This window comes from Kryptolebias marmoratus, linkage group LG20 (genome assembly GCF_001649575.2).
Source record: "Kryptolebias marmoratus isolate JLee-2015 linkage group LG20, ASM164957v2, whole genome shotgun sequence".
In the NCBI taxonomy this organism is placed as follows: domain Eukaryota; kingdom Metazoa; phylum Chordata; class Actinopteri; order Cyprinodontiformes; family Rivulidae; genus Kryptolebias; species Kryptolebias marmoratus.
The window spans coordinates 23482904-23502975 of record NC_051449.1 but is presented as its reverse complement, the minus strand read 5'-3'; positions in this window follow the sequence as shown (position 1 = coordinate 23502975).

The window sequence follows — 20072 nt, the reverse complement described above, 5'->3', positions numbered from 1 at the left end:
GAGTCTCTTTAGTCAAAGGCTTCTTCAGATTAGCTGTAAAACGGACCGCTACAGGAGATCTTTCCTGCCCACAGCCATCACCATCTATAATAACTCCTTGATTTAAATGAGCTACGTCAACATTTAATTTCCCTTTGGGATTAATAAAGTATTTTTGAATTGAATTGAATTGAATGAGAGAATTTAATCAAAAGCAGGCTATTGGCCAAGCCATTCAACTGCATAATAAGAGGAATAATCTCTGTAACCCAGTCAGTTTCTCACAATATGGAGTGTATAATTCTTTCAATGGATAATCAAATGCGGTGCTGATTATAAGCCACTCTATACTGATACCTGCTATAAATTACTCCTAATAGCAAATGAAATAAGCTTACAAAATCACTGATTGATTCATTTGTTTTAATTGGGGTGGATGGGTGCCACGTTACTTGCAAATAGTCTTTACATAATTGATTTTTTGCTGTCATCATGCAGAACACAAAAATAACTCCAGATTTTAGACCTAATTTGTAGAAGATTAGCCTTTTTTGTTTGACACGCAAACAAAACAACAAACCAATATTTAAAGGGGAAAACTAAATTCTGCATCCCCTTTTCTACGTGCAAACAATTCCTCACATGTCACGTTTGAAATAATAAAACAGCTACCAGCTTTTGTCCCTGTGTATCTTGGTGCATTGTATAACATCATGCATTTGTTTTGTGCCTTTTTACAGGAAGATAATAGTAATTGTAGAGAGCACTAGAACATTCTTTGAAAAAACAAACAAATAAACAAAAAACTAAATAAATATGTGCTAATTCAGCTACTGTCTGAAAAGCCACCATCCATCAGTTTTCTTCTCTAAAGCCCAAAAGTATTTTGTGACTTCCTTTTATAAAACCTAAATTGACAAAATACAGGCGTTTTGATTTATAACCTGTATAAGAAGTGTGAAGAGAACTAAGAAAAAAAGAAATGTTAAAGCTGCTGCCAGTGACTCGTTTGGGTCATTATGTTAATCACAAACCTGTGTTTGTCACTCTTTGACAGCACTCCTAATAAGATAGGCAAACAGAAAAACAGAGTAGAAAGCCTAAGACAGTCATTGCATGAAAACAAACTATGAGTCACACAAAAACATCCTCAGCCATAAAAGTAGAAGTGTCTGGATGTCATGCATGTATTTTTTTGTATCTGCAGTGTTTCGTGTAGAATATATAAAAAGAACCTTAACTTTCAGTTTTGAAGAGCAAAACCCAGCTTGCTTAAAAATGATAAGTTTTAGTTTAGACACCTTAAACACAATCACACCAGGTTGAACAATTGGTGGTAAAATAAATAAAATCATAAAACTTAAGTTGTAACTATGTAAAAAACAATAAAAATATCAATATTAAACTTTAATGATGTTCCTACTGTCACTGATGTGACATGCTGACTTGGTACATAATATCTTGGATAGTATAAGGGCAAAATTGTTATTGCTTGCTGCCATAAGGTGAAAGCGGATGATAAAGTACTTTCCCGTGTCTCTCTGTGTGTGTGCATGTCATGTGTCTGTCTATTAGCAAAATAGCTCATGAACCAATAAATGCATTTAAATGCAATCATTATATGTTCATGTACAACTGATTAACCTTTTGAGTCAGTCTAATTCGGGATGCCTGCCACAGCTAATCCACATTAGCCAACACAAAAGTTGCTATAACTAAGTCAGTTTTACAGATATTCAGCTAGAATTTGTTGTAATAGTAGCAGTTGAGAGTCATCCTCAACACACACTCTGAGCATGGCATCTTGTGATATTGCATGACATTGTGCATAATGCTATTTTCGAGGTGTGACCAAAACAGCTACAATGCCATCATTTTTCAACATAAGATGATCTTAGTCCTAAACTGAGGCAGAAAAGGCTTTATATATATATATAAAACAAAGGTTTTACGTATTTATCTTCTTTAACAAACTCAATCATTAGTTTATTATCAACTTTTATTAAAAGCTCTCTCTCAAAGTGTCACTCTGTTTATAACTGTCTGCACACATGTACAGTATGTACTTTAAGGTACAGTATGGTAACAGAAAACATGTAGTCAAAAATCTAAGATGTAGTGTCTCATATTAACCAGGAGAGGGAGATAGATATCTGCTATTAAATAACATACTGCACTGGTTTTCACCATCTGGTATTATGGCACTTATGTCACACTTAAGCCTTTGGGATGAGCTGGTTAATTATACCAACTTGTGTTACATTTAAATGTTGGTGCAACTGTCAAACTTTCTTTCAGCTTTTCTTTCAGTCACAGTTTTCGCCTGCTGTTTGCGAACCATGGAAACAGATCAGACATGAGGAAAAATTCTGATTCGAGGCCATGTTCAGGCCTCAACCTCTGCTTATTCAGAACAAATATAAGAGGACAACTTCATATAGACCCTTTAAAGGGATAGTCCAGTCATCCCAGAATAATGTTCTGTCAAATAGTTAATGGTCAGTACCTGATCAGCTCAGCACTGAGTATGAAGAAAGAGACTAAAGTCTTCATCCAGGCTAGGCTAATGGCTAGTCAAACAAGGGTTAGTTTTTGATTGTTTTTCGGATTTATAAAACAACTTTCACTCAAAAATGACATATTGGTGTGAAAGAAAGAAAGATACTTTAGCTAATATGAAACCTCTACACTTTTGCATGTCACTGTTTGTTTAGTTTGTTCTTGTTTTCTCAAACAAACAATGTTTGTGTTACTACAAGAATGTATGTGTGCGGTGCATAGATACAGTAGATGGTTTATGCCAATGATGACGTGGTAAATGTCTGCCTGATCAGCACATCTAGTCACTTCAAATGTTTAATCAACTCCCAGCAGGCTGATACATTCAGCAGCCTCTGCACTATCAGCCACAATCTATTTATGTCCCACAACTGTTGTTTGGTTGAAAAAACAGTGAAAAATTGAACAAATGTTGTCATGCAGAAGTGTAGAGGTTTATTATTAGTTAGCATAGTGTTCTTTCACACCAGTATATTGCTTTTGAAAAATAATATTATGTTATAAGCCTGAAAAGAATTTTTGAAAAAAAATTGGACTTGTTTGGCTAGCCATTACCCTAGCCTGTACAAAGACTTTGACTTCTTTTTCAATGCTGCATGCTCTATGACGGATGTCCCAACTGATGAGGTACTATTTATAACTATTAAAGAAAACATCACTTCAAAGTTAACTGGACTGTCCCTTGGACTGTTGTAAAGCGCTTTGGATCACCTTGTTGCTGAAAAGTGCTATATGAATAAATCTCACTTTATTTCCCTTCGCTTTAATTGTTTAAATATGGACAATTAAATGCTACAGATGTTTTCTGTTGCTGTTGTTGGTTTTTTTTTTGTCTCTTTGTGCCTAGTTTCAGTGCGCAGGAGAGGCAGCAGAGCAGGATAGCACCTTTACATGGTGTCGACACATCTTTTACGCATACATTTGAACACACTTACACAAACACGTGTTCCTGCACAAATGCCAGGAGCATGTGTAGACTGGTGGGTGTCATTTTACATGTGAATGAAATAGCTCTAAGTGCTCTTGTTCCCAACAGTAAAAAGTGTTAGGACTAAAAAGGACATATTTGCGTCATATACGGTATATGTGTAGCTTTCATGCCTTTGTTTGCATATGTGCATGTGATTTGCCTATTATTTGTGCCTGTGTATTGGAATGGAAAACCAATTTTAAGTCCATTCCTTTATGAAAGCACTGTGTATTGTATCTTGTAGCACTGTGTATTGGCCTTATGATGTATATTTTGTAAGGAGTAAACACAGGTGGCTGTACAGAGGGGAGAAGTCAAGCAAATGACTGACATGCCCATTTTTGTTTGTCAATTATTATAAGTGCTTCAGGCATATTTCCACAAAGCACAAACTGTCAGATAATGTGTCCCAGAATTAGCTCCATAACAGCTGTGCGTGCCTTGTCTTGTATTGCAAAGTGAAGATGCAGTATATTTTTGGATAATATTCATACCTAATATTATACAGTAGATCAATTTGCTACTTGCATATTTCAGGAAAATGTGGGAAGTAACAACATGAAAAATCTATATATTTATGTGATGGTCTGAAGTGACAACAATGCAAAAAACAAACAGTATATATATATATATATATATTATATGTCCTATTTTTTCCACATGGGTGCCTCCACTTCTCTTTAAGCTTTTACAGTCAAATTGTTGAAATTTGATGTGGTAATTTCTTAGACTCATTCACATTCAGTTTTGTTTTTTCTTTTCCTTTTTTTCAGAATCACCTTAGGACTTTTATTTAGGAAGATAATGCATAAATATAATTGACTTAGTTTCTTAAACAGACACACTCATCTTAATATCTTGTGACATTGCATGAGATTACACATAATGTTATTTTGAAAGTTTGACCAAAACAGCTACAACTCTGTCATTTCTCCACATAAGATGATCTTAGTTTAAAAGGCATGAAAGGCAGTGGGTAATGTGCATTTCTTCAATGAGTGCAACAGTTTAGTTCTTAATATATCTGCTTAATTTGTCAAGTGAAAGAATAAAAGCACACCCACATACTCACACAGAAGAAGACATTACCTGCCACTTTGTCCCAACCTTGGTGTCAGTGGGATGTAATGCTGAACTGATGGAGCTGAGCTGGTAGAGGGCAGTGTGGCAGCAGCAGGTACTAAACCAGATAACCAATGGCAGCAAAGTATTCTGCAGCAGCTGAGCTGAATACCACGCTGCAGCACAAAAAGTGATGCCCCATGCCACTGCCTACTTGTAAATCTGAGTGCACTGCTAAATCATTTCAAATCTGTTGTTTGTATTGTAACTGTCAATCTTATGCTCCTGCATCATGCCTAATCATTATTCTGCTTTAGTCTCATGAAACATTAAGACCATCATTCTGTCAAGTCTAATTTCTATCCATTTTATTACCATTAGGATATGTTTTACAACCATTTTGGACAAAAACCAACTGCAAAACAATTGCAGCAGTCAAATGTTTGGACACATGTTGGATTTTATTCATGGAGTTGATATATAACCATCATGTATGCACTCTGCTCAGTTTAAATATGACATGGGTGGTGGAGATGATCTTAGGTGCACAAATTGTCATCACAGTCTTTTATTTTAAAAACAAGTGTGGTCCTGAAAAATGTGAAGATACAAGTGACTTGAGGAAAATGCTCAAAATACAGAATATAACATTTTAGATGAGTGTGAACAATGTTTATTTATAAGACTCGGGTTGTGGACCCGGTAATTCAGCCACAACACAGGAGTGGAAGGTTAACACCGCTTCATTAAAAGACAGGGAGAACGTTACACCCAGCAACTGGAACACAGGCAGCAGCTCTGAGGAGAGAGAGGGGAGTTTGGTGATCCACATGTAATACAGGATGTAAGAGACGACGAAGGAGGTAACACTAACCTGAGAGGCTGTGCGATGGAGAACGGGACCGATAAACAGGAACACAAAGCTCAACGTTCCCACCAGGTAGGTCAGCAGGGCGAAACTATACTCGAGGTCGGACAGGCAAGGGTCGATACTGGGGGGTCCGAGAGCGTGTGACAAAAGCAAGGGAGCAGGCGAAAGATCCAGGTCCGAAAAACAGGCGAGGGTCAATGTCCAGAAATCCGTAGTCCAGCGTGGTTCTGACAGGGGCAAGGCATAGGCGTGAGACCAGGGAACAAGAACAGGGTTGAGGCACAGCGAGTCAGTTCGGAATCGCTGGAGAACTACTTGCATGAATGCTTTCATAATCTGGCACTGAAAGAGAGAAGAGGAGGAGAATATATAGGGTGTGGCCCAGGTGAGGGAGAGACAATCAGGGAAGGGACGCAGGTGACTAGAATGAGCATGCTTAGCACTAAAGCAAGGCAAGGCATGAGAGACAGACATGATCATTACAGTTTATGACTTATGTGAGGTTGCAGCCCCCTTTTAAACGCGTACAACCTCTGACCTCTTTGCTTTGGACTTCTCCAGAACACCAGGTTTGGCCTAGATGAAGAGGCCCTCGCTGGATGTAAAAACTCTTCAGGTGCCCGGCGGAGAGTCATAATAACACACTACACGATCACATGGGCGGGTTTGTTTATCAGTTATCACACACACACAGTCTCCAAGGAGTCATAAACAGTATATGTACATATAACTTGTATTCCATTGTTTCTCCTTTTTTAAAAATCAGGACTGAAGTAATAATTCTGGTTTATAGTTCTAGTTAAAATCTAAGACTCTTTAAAATGTGATTAAAAAACTGTGATCACAAACTGCTTTTATTTATTCCAAAATAACAAGATCAGTAGTCAATAATTTTTTTTTATTTTTTATGTGCTCACTCTCTGTTCCACAGGAGCAGTTTTTATTTATGTTTTTATTATGCTATTGATCTTAGAATAGTATATATATTAAATTACTACAGTAGCTAGACAATATGATTCTAATTTTATACAAGAGTTGTGATGAAACCATAAAAGTAGAGTAAAATACTTTTGAGTAGAAGGTATTTTGCAGAATGAGACAAGACTTTCTGAAAATCCAAAAAGTCATTGTGGTGACTGCACAGCTTCACTAATTTCATCGATGAGATTAAGATGCATCTTCAGTATAAAACAAAGTGTAAACAGTTAGTTTCTCAGACCTTCTCTTGTGTATCCATTGTTCATCTTGTTTTGTTCTGTTTTGTAATATTTTAGTTTAGTTTATAAATCAGTTTCTATCAATTTATAACTTCAAGCTCAGACTCAGAATCACCCTCAAAACCTGAATACAATTGTTTGCTTTTTACTAAAGAGAAGCCAGTTAAGCTGCAGGACAGCTCAGCTGTCAGTTTTTTTTATATCAGGTGAAAGCTACAGAGCCTGACTTTACATTCTTTTAGATTCAAACTCGATCTACATCATCCAGACCCTCCAGACAGTTGCTGGCAAAAGGTAAACCTGATTCCTTTTCTGGTGCTTGAATTTACTCTTTTTTTTTTCAGAGAAAGAAAGTCCCTACTTCTGATGTTTCTAAAGCTCATGCTCCTGATTGACATGCAGCTGCCTTTTAAATTAGTTGTTTTTTAACCCAGAATATGAAGATTTAACTTTGACAACTGTTTTGATTTTATGTTTGTACCATTTCTTGAAAACTAAAGTAGCACTTTCCTTCTGATTCATGAGCCAGCTGGTCTTCCTCTAAGCACCCTGTGTGCTGTAATCACTGAATAGGTGGAACTCACTTGGTGGTTTCTCATGCAATCACTGCACACTGACCTATGCAGCCTTGCTATCACTGTGACTCTGAAAGTCACACTGGCGCCATGAGAAGTTGAAGCTAATTGGACCAAGTACTAAGACTCAGTGGTTCCCTCATGTGTGCAAACATGTGTATCTTATATTGCATGTTTCTGTGCACAGATAAATGTTTACATGTGTGTGTGCACTGCAGAAAGAGAAGTAACCCCTTTAATTGCAGGGAAGTGTAGTCACACAAAAGAAAAAGAAAATTAAACTCCAGTGCAATGAAGAAATAGAAAATGAATGAGGGTGGAAGGTGTATATGATTGCTAGTGTGTACTCTATGTGTGTGTGTGCGAGCGAGTCATTTAGCGTGTGAAAAGGGTATGGTGAGAAAAATTAGATAGGCAGAGGCACAGACAGCAGTGGGCCGGTCCAGAAAAAGTGATTACTCTGGCTGCTTTTTCACAGCTGCTCTCAACTGCTTCAATACACCTTTTTCTCTCTGTCCATCAATCCCTCCATCATATTTTTCGATCTCATCCCTTTATGTGTTCATGTTTGACTTGTCCGTTTGTAATACTGGTTAAAAAAATCTTTCACTGGAGTGCTTAGCAAATGTGAAACAGTTTTAGAGATAAACAATTAAAGATTTTGCTGTAGAAACACGAAGGAGTGGCTCATACATGATTTCATGGTAAAAGATCAGAGACCTCTGTGGTCTTCAGTGCCTTCATACCTGATGTATGTTTTTAAAATATTTGCTCCTTAAAGTCAAACAAAACACCTTCTTGCTTGAATGCAGTTATTAAATATATTAAAACACACAAACACAGGCACTTTATCTATTTTGGATCGTCTCCTTGAATATTTCTATCAGATGGGTTCATGTCAGGGAGGAACTACTCTTGAAACATGAGCACTGTCCATTTACCCCTCTTGTTCTACCCTCTCAATCCATCTTCTTCACAAGTCAAGCAGCCACAGAAACAAGTCGATGATTATCATAATACAAAATGGTTTGTTTACAGGTGTTTGTGAACTTACAGAGTGCAGTTTTACTGTCGTCAGGGTGGGCAGAGGCTAAAATTACAAACAAACCAAACCCTCTTAATTTTATCCACTTACCTGACAGGTTAGTTGTAACATTGGGATAGTTGTAACAACATCAATTTCACAAATCAGGGGTAAGATATGAGTCATGGGATCATCCTCCCACTTTTTTCACAATACTGATTGTGCAGTCTGTGTGGATGTCTTTCCAGGATTTCTGTCTGAAAAACAAATTTTGAGATAAAGTATTTTTAAAACTAAGTCTAAATTTTTATTTGTGCAACTACTGTTGCAGATAAAACTGGTTGACATATAGTAGGTTAAACTGCAGTTTCTCCCGTAAAACGTGGTCCATGTCCCCTTTGGTAATTTCAAAGCACCTTTGCTAATTTCGCTAGCTAAAGGTGGGTTGTAACACTTTAAGTCAAGTCAAATTTATTAATTTAGCACTTTTCAGTAACAAGGCAGTTCAAAGTGCTTTACAGCATGAAAACACAAAAATACAGAGTCTATTGGGTTTAACAAAGGTAGTACCCAGGTTCAGGCTAAACGGATAAGAACAAGACCAGGAATAAATGTTTAAGAGTTTTTATTACTGGCTATGTGAACGAGAACTCTGACAGGTATCTGGTGGGAAGGCAGACTCGGTGGAGGAGGCGACAGAGATCCCAGAGGTAGATGTTTCACAATTCAGAGGGACTTGACTGATGATGGTACTGATTCCAGGACAACCAGAGTGGCAGGACGGAGGTGGTGAGGGCAGAGCTCAAAAAGTCCTCAACGAGAGAGAGAGTGGGTCCCCAGAGAATCCAAAACAGGAACTCCAGGAGAGTCTGTTTGAGAATTGGTTACAAGGTAACTGAATGATCCAGCGAGGGCTGGATCTCTCCCAGAAGCCTAAATGCTGTCAGAGCTCATCAGCCGAATTGGGTGCAGGTGAGAGACAGGAGCTCCGCCCATGCCACTCAGGATCTACAAGGTGAGTCGCAATAACCATCCAGAAGCCAATCTCCACAGAGTCATCATGAAAACACACACACTAATATTAAAAGCTAAACAAAACTTATCTAAAACATGAGCCAAGATAATCTAATTGAAATAAATGTAACATAAACAGATGAAAAACTAAGCTAGGAAACTAGGATATAAAAAGCTAAACTAAACTTATCTTAAACAAGTCATACTAAGTCACACTAAAGGTAAACTGAGGAAGATATAAGATAGATACTAAGAAATAATAAACCGATAATAAGCTAACAAACTAAACTAGGATTTAAAAACCTCAGCTGAACAGATCAAAAATAATATAAGATAAGATATACCAAACTAAAATAAACTAATGGTACCGGAAGGTTTAATTAAGCGTACCAAAGGCCAACTAAGAGTTAAAACATTTTAATGAAAGGTCAACTAGAGGTGTCAGAAGGTTTCATAAAAGAATGGAAAGTGCTACAACCATCTACTTACATATAATTAAAAAGTCATAGAATAATCTTCATGTTTGTGACTGTGCCTGTGTTTTTTTGACTTAGGCCCCGCTCCTTACACCCACCTGCACCCACACCCTCACACACACATACACAGAAAATACACTTTAAACTTGATGAGTGTTTTATCATTCTTATGATCATTCTCTAAACTATCTTTACTAGTTGTTTCTCGGACTTACTTTAACTTTTTTGCACTCTAACACACACATACATGGACACACAAGCTTTGTGAGTGCATACATATTTTATTGTTTTTGTTTAAATAAATATATTGTTGGAGCATTTCACTGACATAAACCAGAGTTGTCGTAAGAGCGGCACCAAGAACCAGACACGGAGACAGAGTAAAAGGTAAGTATTTTTATTTACAGGTGGAGTATTTACAGTGAAGGATAACCAGGAGGACCTGCAACGGCATGAAGGAGCAAGATGAGTCTCGGATACAGTTGGGTCAGTTTGAATAGTAAGAGGTTTCTTGAGAATAATAGTCCTTATCTTACAGGTCCAGTGAGGCGGCACGGCGTGGGTCCAGTGAGGCGGCACGGCGTGGAGGCGAAGCAGGCTGAAGCAGAAGTAATCTAGGATGGAAGGAGTCCAGAAGCAGGTAAGTTCATCGAGCTGGTCCAAAAGGTAAGTTCCTGGAATGCAAAAGTCAGCGAGCAAAAAGGCAGCACAACCTGAGGATTTTACACTACAGGTTTCAGCTGGGACACATGGACGGTGGGATGAATGTGCATGGTAGGCGGGAGTGTAAGGCGGACAGAGGTGGGGTTAATTAAACGTTCCACCTGGAACGGGCCAATAAATCAAGGAGCCAGCTTTCTGGAGGTGTCTCTCAGGTTAATGTCTCTGGTGGATAGCCAAACCTTGTCACCGACCGGATAAGCATTCCCCAACAGGGGATGTGGACAGATGAATAATACCAGACGAGAGAGACTCTTCAATATACGTCTTCATGGCGACTCTTTCTGGTCCTGACAGGTTAAATAGCCGACTCGAGGGAAGAGGGGCCCCAGGTAGGAGTTGTTCAATTGCGCAATTATACGATCTGTGTGGAGGGAGAGACATGGCTTTAGTTTTGCTGAATACTGGTGCGAGGTCATGATTCTCGAGGGGAACCTTAGATAGCTCAATCCTTTCAGGGGCCTCCTTTCTTTCTGGGATAGAAGGTATGGCCGAATGGAGGCAGTTTTTTAAGACAGAAATTACTCCAAGACTATTCTTCTTTCTGCCCAATTGATGACCGGATTATGTTTTTGTAGCCACGGGAAACCTAGTATCATTTGAGACGTGGGTGATGAAAATACCAAAAACTCACCCAATTTGCTGTGATTCCCTGAAACGATGAAGTGGAAATTGGAGACTCAATATCTGATTCGACCTGCGATGTCCATGACAGGAAGCGAGGAGGTCATCTCTTGTAGTGGTAGATGTAGACTGTGAACCAGGTCCTTGGAGATGAGGTTCTGCTCGGCTCCATAGTACACTAATGCGTGAACAGGGATCTTGTATTGCTCGCTGGTAATTGTGGTGTGTAGATAGAATCGAGAGCCGAGGGGATGTGCCCAACTATTCACTGGAATCCCTCGTTCCTCTAGTGAGCTTGACCTTTTTAACAAAAAGGGGCATCTTACACAGAAATGTCTTTTGTCACCACAGTAGAAGCATTCCTTGGCCTTGTATCACCTCTGCTTTTCTTCTGGACTCAGCCTGACCTGACCCAGCTGCATGGCCTCTGATTCTGTTCCAGCGATACTGGGCTCCACCCTCTAGTCTTTGATAGGTGAACGAGTCGTGGGAGAAGAAGAGAACTGGAACTTGTGGTCCTTCTCACGTTGCCTTTCTCGTAAGCAGTTGTCCAAATGGATGGTGAGAGTGATTAAATCCTCTAGAGATCAGGGCTCATCTCTTCCAGCCAGTTGGTCCTTCAAGGGGTTCCTGCAGCGTGTTGATAAAAGCACCCTTCAGTGCTTGTGAGTTCCAACCGGATGATGCTGCCAGCGTCTGGAAGTCGATGGTGAATTGGGCCACTTTGCTTAATGTTCCACAATCTCTTAGTGATTTCTGTTTCGTTATATTTATGGCCAAAAGTTTGTTCAAAATCTTCTAAAAATTGATTAAATGAGGTTTGGCTAATAGCCCGGAAGCTTTATTTAGCTTCGGCCCACCTTAATGCTTTATCTTTCAATAATCCGATAATGTAAGAAATCTTTGAGGCATCATCAAAAAGAGATTGTGGAGAACGGTAAAAAACTAGAGAACACTGTAGCAGAAAACCGGCACACTTGCCGATCTCACTGGAGAAATGTTCAGGAGTGGGTGACAGGACATCCTAGAAATGAGACGAAGCGGGCAATGATTGTGTTACTGTCGCAGGGGCGGAAGTGGAAGTTGGTGCTGCCAGTGTAAGTTGTGCCAGGGACGGCAGTCTTTGATGAATCTTCTGAGTAAGCATAGTTAGCATAGTTAGCTGTCGAGTCGTCCTGCTTCCGATCGCTGATGTTCGCTTAGGGCGTTTAACATGGACTCGTGCCTAGCGAGTTTTATAGCAGTTTTCATGAGTTCCAAACAGGTTGAGGATTCCGCCATCTTGTCCGTCACATTCTTTGCCCACATCCGGGGTATGCCAATCTGGCCTGGGGGTTAGAACGAAAAACAAAGAATTTATCCACGGTTTCCAAAAACAACCTGGATAAAAAAAAACAAAAAACTGTTTTTTCTGGACTCGGCTGTTCCAGACAATTTCTTGGCTGGAGCATACTGACATGAACCAGAGTTGTCGTAAGAGTGGCACTGAGAACCAGACACGGAGACTGAGTAAAAGGTAAGTGTTTTTATTTACAGGTGGAGTATTTACAGTGAAGGATAACCAGGAGGACCTGCCATGGCATGAAGGAGCAAGATGAGTCTCGTGTACAGTTGGGTCAGTATGAATAGTAAGAGGTTTCTTGAGAGTAATATTCCTTATCTTACAGGTCCAGTGAGGCGGCACGGCGTGGAGGTGAAGCAGGCTGAAGCAGGCTGAAGCACAGGTAATCCAGGACAGAAGGAGTCCAGAAGTCTAGGAGCAGGTAAGTTCACCGAGCTGGTCCAAAAGGGAAGTTCCAGGAATGCAAAAGTCAGTAAGCAAAAAGGCAGCACAACCTGAGGATTACTGGTACTGCCAGTAGGGCGGAGGCAAAACTCCAGATCCCCACATTCACCTAATGTTGCTGTTTTTATATCTTTTGTCTTAGTGCTATAGCTTACCCATTTTTGTTTGATATCATTTTACAAATTCCATACTTACAGAGATTTGAATTGGTGCTTTTATTTTAGTAGTAAACAAATATGGGTATGTTACATAAAGGTCTGAGGACTGTAGCTCTAAAATGGAGTGAGTTGTTTTACTGTATTGCTTACAATCATACCCACTCTCCCTATATAAAAATAAAAAAACTAATAAATTATTTACAAAGTAATTTCATGCTGACGAATCACAGCCCGTTGACTGTGTCTGGATGGGAGATGCAGAGGATGGACAAAATCATCACAGCTGCAGCTCCTCTGTATGCTGTGCAGTTGCAAAGCAGCCAATCCACATCCACATCTTCAATTTTGGTCTACCAACCGTGGCTTGGTTACCTGCTCCCTAACATACACACTCACCTTATAATAGCACTTGTAACACCCCCTTTCTCAAGAATTAATCATTCCCCCAAATCAGTAATCATCAAATGGAAAACCTCCTCTGTGGATGTGAGGTGGGGGTGGCGGTTTGGGAGGGGTGGTGACACCCACCCACAACTGACTGTAGGATGAAAAAAAAGTGCCAGGGTATTTGAGCTATTTTGCATGTATTTCTAATTTTAAAGCAACCCAAATTCAACCTATATAATAAAAAGTTCAAATTAATCAATTTTATAAGGTTTTAGTTGACCAGTTTTGAGACTTTTTTACTCTGACACCTGACCTATAATGAATGGTACACAATCTGAGAAAAACCTTAACCCACTTCACTCTTAAAGCTGTTCCACTGGTTTTTCAATGAATGGTAATTAAGTGAAGATAAAATGTTATTCTGTATTTTAATAATATATTGCCTTTTCTGGTGCTTGAATTTGTGCATTAATGATATCAAATTTAAAGTCACAACATTCTGTCAACACCTTTTTATTAATTTGTTTCAAATGTTCATACTTTAACATTTGTAATACTTTTTATCTTTTAATTTTCTTCATAGTTTTTCATATTTTTTCTACTTATTTACATTCCTACACAGTGACTCAAGCAAAAATGCAAAAACAAGGAAAATTATTTTAGTTAACATGAAAATAATAGGACCCTAAAACTGTCCCTAGGTGTGAGTGAGAGTGTGAATGGTTGTTTGTCTCGTTTGTCTATATGTGGCCCTGCGATGGACTTGCAACCTGTCCTGGGTGTCCCCCACCTTTCGCACAGTGACTGCTGGGGATAGGCACCAGCTCCCCGCAACCCGGAATGGAGAAGCGGGTAAAGAAAATGGATGGATGGACGGATAAAAATAATAGGATGGCAAATGCCATCTACTGTATGTGTGACAACAAAAAATGGGTGCAAATGAATGAACTAATAAGGAATACATCTATTTATTCATTCTCAAGGAAAAACCCAGACATCCCACTCCCCAGCAACACCCTCCACTCTTCCAGGGGCTCCCAAGGCATTCCAAGGCCAGAGATAATACATAATCCCTCAAGCAGTGGAACTTGCCTGGAAAACCTTCAAAGAAAGGCATCCAGGAGGCATTCTAATCAGATGCCTGAACCACCTCAACTGACTCCTTTTGATGAGAAGGCTCTAATCTGAGCTCTCCCTGGATTATGGAGCTTTTCACTATCTCTAAGGCTGAGCCTGGCCACCCCATGAAGGAATTTCATAGGGTGGCCTACATTTCAGTTGCTTGTATCAGGGATCTTGTTCTTTCACTCATGATCCATACTTTATGACCATAGGTGTGGGTTAGAATGTTGACAGACTAATTAATCAAGAGCTTTCCTTTTTGCCTAAACTTATTCTTTACCACAGCAGTGAATCAATGCCCCCATTTCTGCAGATGAGGTCCCAATTCATCGATCCACCTCCTACTCTATCCTACCATCACTTGTGAACAAGACTCCCAGGTAATTGAACTTCCCTACCTGAAGCAAAGACTTATCCCCAACCTGAAGGGAGCATTCCACCTTTTTCCAGTTGAGAACCATGGCTTCAGACTTAGAGGAGATGACTGTCATTTCAGCCACTTCACACTTGGCTGGGAACTGTCCCAGTGCACGCTGAAGGTCATGTGTTGTGGCGGGTGTAAATGAAAACAGAAAATGATGGGTAAACTCACAAACTTAATTATAGTTGTGCCATCAGGCTTGGTGCCATTACAGAACTCCTTCAGTCTTAAGCTTCCTCTACACTTTTACTTAATAGTTTTTTCTGCCCTATGGTGTCACTGCAGGGCCATCTAGTGACAAGAAGTAGTAATTGCAACAGAAGATACCGCATTCACTGTGTACATCTCAGAATACATCTCCCATTATTGATCTTTCTGAGAAAATGCTACTTTTGCTTTAAGTTAATTAGGTTTTTTTTAGGTATTACTGTAATGCAAAATAAAGTGTCTGCAATTTATCTGTATCTTTTTTAGTTGGCAGAAGTGCTCCTAAATGCAAATAAAATCCTCTTCATAAAACACAAAACACTATCAAAATTACTGGTTTTATATGGGCTGATTGAATGTGTATGTTATTTCCCACAGTCTGAGTAGTCTTTGAGCTACACAGCAAATCCAGGAGGCCCAGATTAACACTGTCAGGTTTGATTTCAACACTTTTAAAGTGTCTATATGGGTCCACACCAGAAAGTGTTAATTTATGTCATAACGAGGGGAGACAGAGGCAATCCCAGAACGCAAAATCATCTTAAAAAGGAAACTAATTTATTAACTAAAACAAACAGATAAACAAAAGAGCTGACGTGGCAGCAAAAAAACAACTAATACAAAGACCAAACAAAGGAACTGGGCATGGCAGGGTAGGGCAAGGAGCAGAACATGAAAACACAACAACAACAATGATCCAGCAGGGTGGTGGAGAAAATGACCAGGTTATATGCACAGGGGATAATTATGGGAAGTGGGCACAGGTGAGTGATTACAATGACTTACAGGTGGAGATGGGCGTAATCAGGGGCAAAAGAGTGACTGGGGAGGAGTGAATAGTGACAGCAAACAGGAACACAGAAACAAACAGAAAACCAGAAACAAAACAGAAGCTTACACAAATATCAATAACCATGACATTGCTGCAGTTTTAGCCGTGTCTTTAAAAGCGAAAGCACAGTTTAAGGTGCCAAATGTATTAAAATGAAAGTGCTGACTTGGATGTGAGTGATACGTTTATGTGTAGCATTTTAGATAACAATGTTTAATGATCAACTTCTGGATGTGAAGCAGCAGAAAAATCTGAGGTAAAAAAAAACACAATCAAAAAATACTGAAATTTTGAAATTCTTATTAAAACCTTTATTTATTTTCATGAATAGGTAATAGATTATTTGTTGAAATTAAATCATGTGAGAATTATTAATAACAATAAAAACGTAACTTGGGTCGTGGGGCAGTAGAAAGTTTCCTCCTCACTTCCTGCTTGGTCAAACTCAGGATCTGGAACCACTTTGTTAGCTCATGGTTTGACTTTCACAGACATAACCCAGCATACTGAAAATGATGCTGATTTTATTTTTAAGTTGTTTAAACTTAATCTACTTCTATGTTTTCAACAAAGCAAAGCTAACTTGCTGCAGGCTGTCGTCCTGTGTTTACTGTTCAGCTCTGAGAGCAATCGTGTTCTGCTTGTTTAAGGTTTAGCGCTGAAGCCAGGTGGACCTCTGAAGCAAAAATATAGATTTGGTTTTATCTGGGATAAGTTAAAATGCAGAATTTCACCTGGTTACTGATTCTGTCGGGATGAATTGTGACACTCATGAAAGAATAAAGAAAAACAAGCAGCGCTTTCTCCTCGCTGTTAAATCTAATATTTGAGACAAACTGTTAGATTTTCTTCTTGGTGCCCCTCAAGCAGCCTTTGGGTCTGATAGTAACCCAGTTCTATTGAGAAACCTGCAGAGTGGTGCAGCTGCTTTACTTTGTCGTCATCACTCATTGGGTATGTAACTAAAAAAAAAAAACCTCCTTCAAACATAGACATTAACCTACTGAGTTAGTATTCATTAACATAGATGTATTCCATCCATGTTTGCACTATGCTTATCTTTCTTTCTGTAGTCTAAAACAAAATCCACAAGAGATCCGAGTCAAAAGCCGCACCTCTTTTATCACGTTTGCCCTCCTTTTATTCTCTGTCTTTGTGCTTTTGGAGAATACACCTTGGCAGATTGTTGTAAATGTGTATGCATGCAGAAATGCACAACAAAAACATTGATATAGGTAGCAAGGAAACATGTTACAACACATACAGTGGCATTTAGGTAAGCATAACTGAATACAATTGATCTTTAATGCTTGTTTAATTTCTGTAATTTTAGTTTTTAGAATCTCTCTCTTTTGTTTGTTTTTTTTTACATTTAAAACTTCCACTTATTCAGGCTCCTTCAACAGCTTTTTTTTTCTGAATAATGTTGACTTAGTTAAATTTATATATTTTTCAACATAATTACAGATACTGCGGTAGATAAAATGCTCTCAAATTCTTTTTTTTTTTTTTTTTAANCTTCGGTGGGAATCTGTGATTCTGGGGCGGAGTCAGTGAATTAACTCCTTCAGTGTTCGAGCTGCTGGTGGAGTTCAGAGTTAAGAAGTAAAGAGTTATTGATTCTATTTTAACACCTCTAGATTTGATACGTAAACACTTTGTTTTAACACTGGATTTTAACTACTAATAATATACATCCCAGAGTTACATAAACAGAATGTGACTCTATACGTGTAAAATTAACTCTGCTTTTGCACAAAGTCTGCTAACACCAAAACATTTAACACTTTTGAATTTGCTGTGTACTCACAACCAAGAAGGTGGAATGGCAGGCAAAGCTTCACTCAGTGGAGCTGTTAACTTCCACTGTTTGAGTTGAATAGTTAGTATACTTTTTTAAGCAAGAGACTTTTTTAAATGTTGTTTATGGGTCCAGAGCTAAACTGAGTGAACACTGTCAACAGGATGTGCAGAAGCTGATGCATTAACATAATGCTAGATTATTTGCACCAAGTTTCTGAATGAGTGAGTATGGAGACCATGTGTACTCTGAATATTAGTCATTAGCTCTGTAAGTGCATTTGGGTTTTTTGTGACTTTTAAACAGTGTTCTTGAAGTAACTGCTGCAGGACCTCAGGATTCAAATCTGAACACCAATAAGCCCAGCTTTTGTATCACACTCAAACACAGCAGAGTGCACAAAGTAACTGCAGTGTCACACGGAGCTGGGACTATGGAGGCAAGGTAGACAGCTAAATACACAGCAGACAGCTAAACATGCAAAATGGCAAAATACACTGCAAACACATGAATTATGCAAACTCCAAAACACACTAACACAAAAAAAGAAATGCAACAGAAAAATGCTGCGAAAAAACATGCTGCAATCCCAGAAAATAGACAGAGAAAAAACATACAACAAACAAAACAAATGCAAAGGAAAATTCTGCAAATACCAAAAACACTAAAACCTCTATGTAAGATATGCTGTTAACTCACTCCATAAATCAGAAGTGCACCAGACAACTAGGGAAACTCAGGGTTGGATGTTGGATATTCACACTTCGTTTGTCCAGGTGCTGGTAGTGAGATGTTGGTCAGCCTCCTAACTCCCTCTTCCTAAAGAAGATTGTTTGCTTAGGGACTGTCAACAAATTACTGAACAAATAACATTTGAAAAACAAAAAATAAATAATGCTCCATGTCATGGACCATGAAATTAATTTGGAACTGTTTCATTAGGTGGGTATGTTTTATTATTCCATTGTAATGAAAAAAATCAACATTATTTTTTCATCACCTGGTCTTAAGACATTGAAGCTATTGAGAAAAAACAAACAAACACATTTTTCATAAAAATATTAATCTGCAACAATTTGTTTCTGGTAAATAATTATATTTGGATGATATGATGTAACAGCTTACACAGAAACAGAAGCAACGTCGGTTTTTCAGGAGGTTTTTTTATTTTGAGGGAATATCTCTGGTTTTGTAATGTTTGAGTATGTTAATGTAGTTAACTGCGCTGTGCCGTGTGTTCTCAAGGCAGCCAATCCATGTCCACCTCCCTAATTTTTGTTCACCAATCACGGCTTTGTTACCTGTACTCTAAATGACGCACATAAGATGCATGCACACACGTACATACCTTATGAAAGCAGTTGTAACACTTGTCATATTTGACCATTTTAGAGGTTTTTTTCTATTTCTTTTTATTTGATTTACATGAATGTGCGACCTGTCTAAAGTGTACTCTGCCTCTCACACAGTGACCACTTGAAATAGGCCCCAAACTCACTGCAACCTGTAAAGGACAAAGTGGGTAAAGAAAATGGATGGGTGGATGATTTAGATAAAGTCCATGACTTTGTTCGCACTAGTCATCTGAACAGACAAACTCAATTTTGATCATTTTTAATAAATTTTGTGTTTAACTCAGTTTTGTTACATCCTTGTTGTTGCCGGTCAAAAATAACTGATAATTAGAATTGATTGAATGTGTGCGATTTTAGGTGTAAATGGTTGATTTCAACAGATGGACATACTGTAATTCCTTTTCCACACCTTAACATGCATTTTGTTTGTTTTTGAGTGGTGGTCACACGCACGTGCCACTGTTGAGAAAACCAAGTTGGTTGTGAAAACCAAGTTTTTAGTATTCTCTCCTTTCAGAGGAATCTCACCTGACCACTTAGTTTTTTCTCACCAAATCTTTGAGGTTGCAGAAAAGATGGACACACAAAACAAGTCCAGACCAGAGGTTTAATTACCAATCATAAATTTATTTAAACATTCAGCTGAATGGGGACAACAACATATCCCCAACCATACTTTACAATTCCCCCCTTTGTCCCCATTTAAGATGGGGTGACTTGAGCAAATGATGTCTGCCTTGCTTCACCATCAGGTGGTTCCTCCAGTGCCAACATCTGATAAGGTGGTGGGTTTTGAATCCCACTCCCCTTCTCAATTGTGGCCATGATACCAGGATATTTGTGCATGGTTTTGCTGAGAGCTCTGCGTTCCTCAAGGGCACGAGTGGCGCAGTGTTATTAGGAATGAAAGTG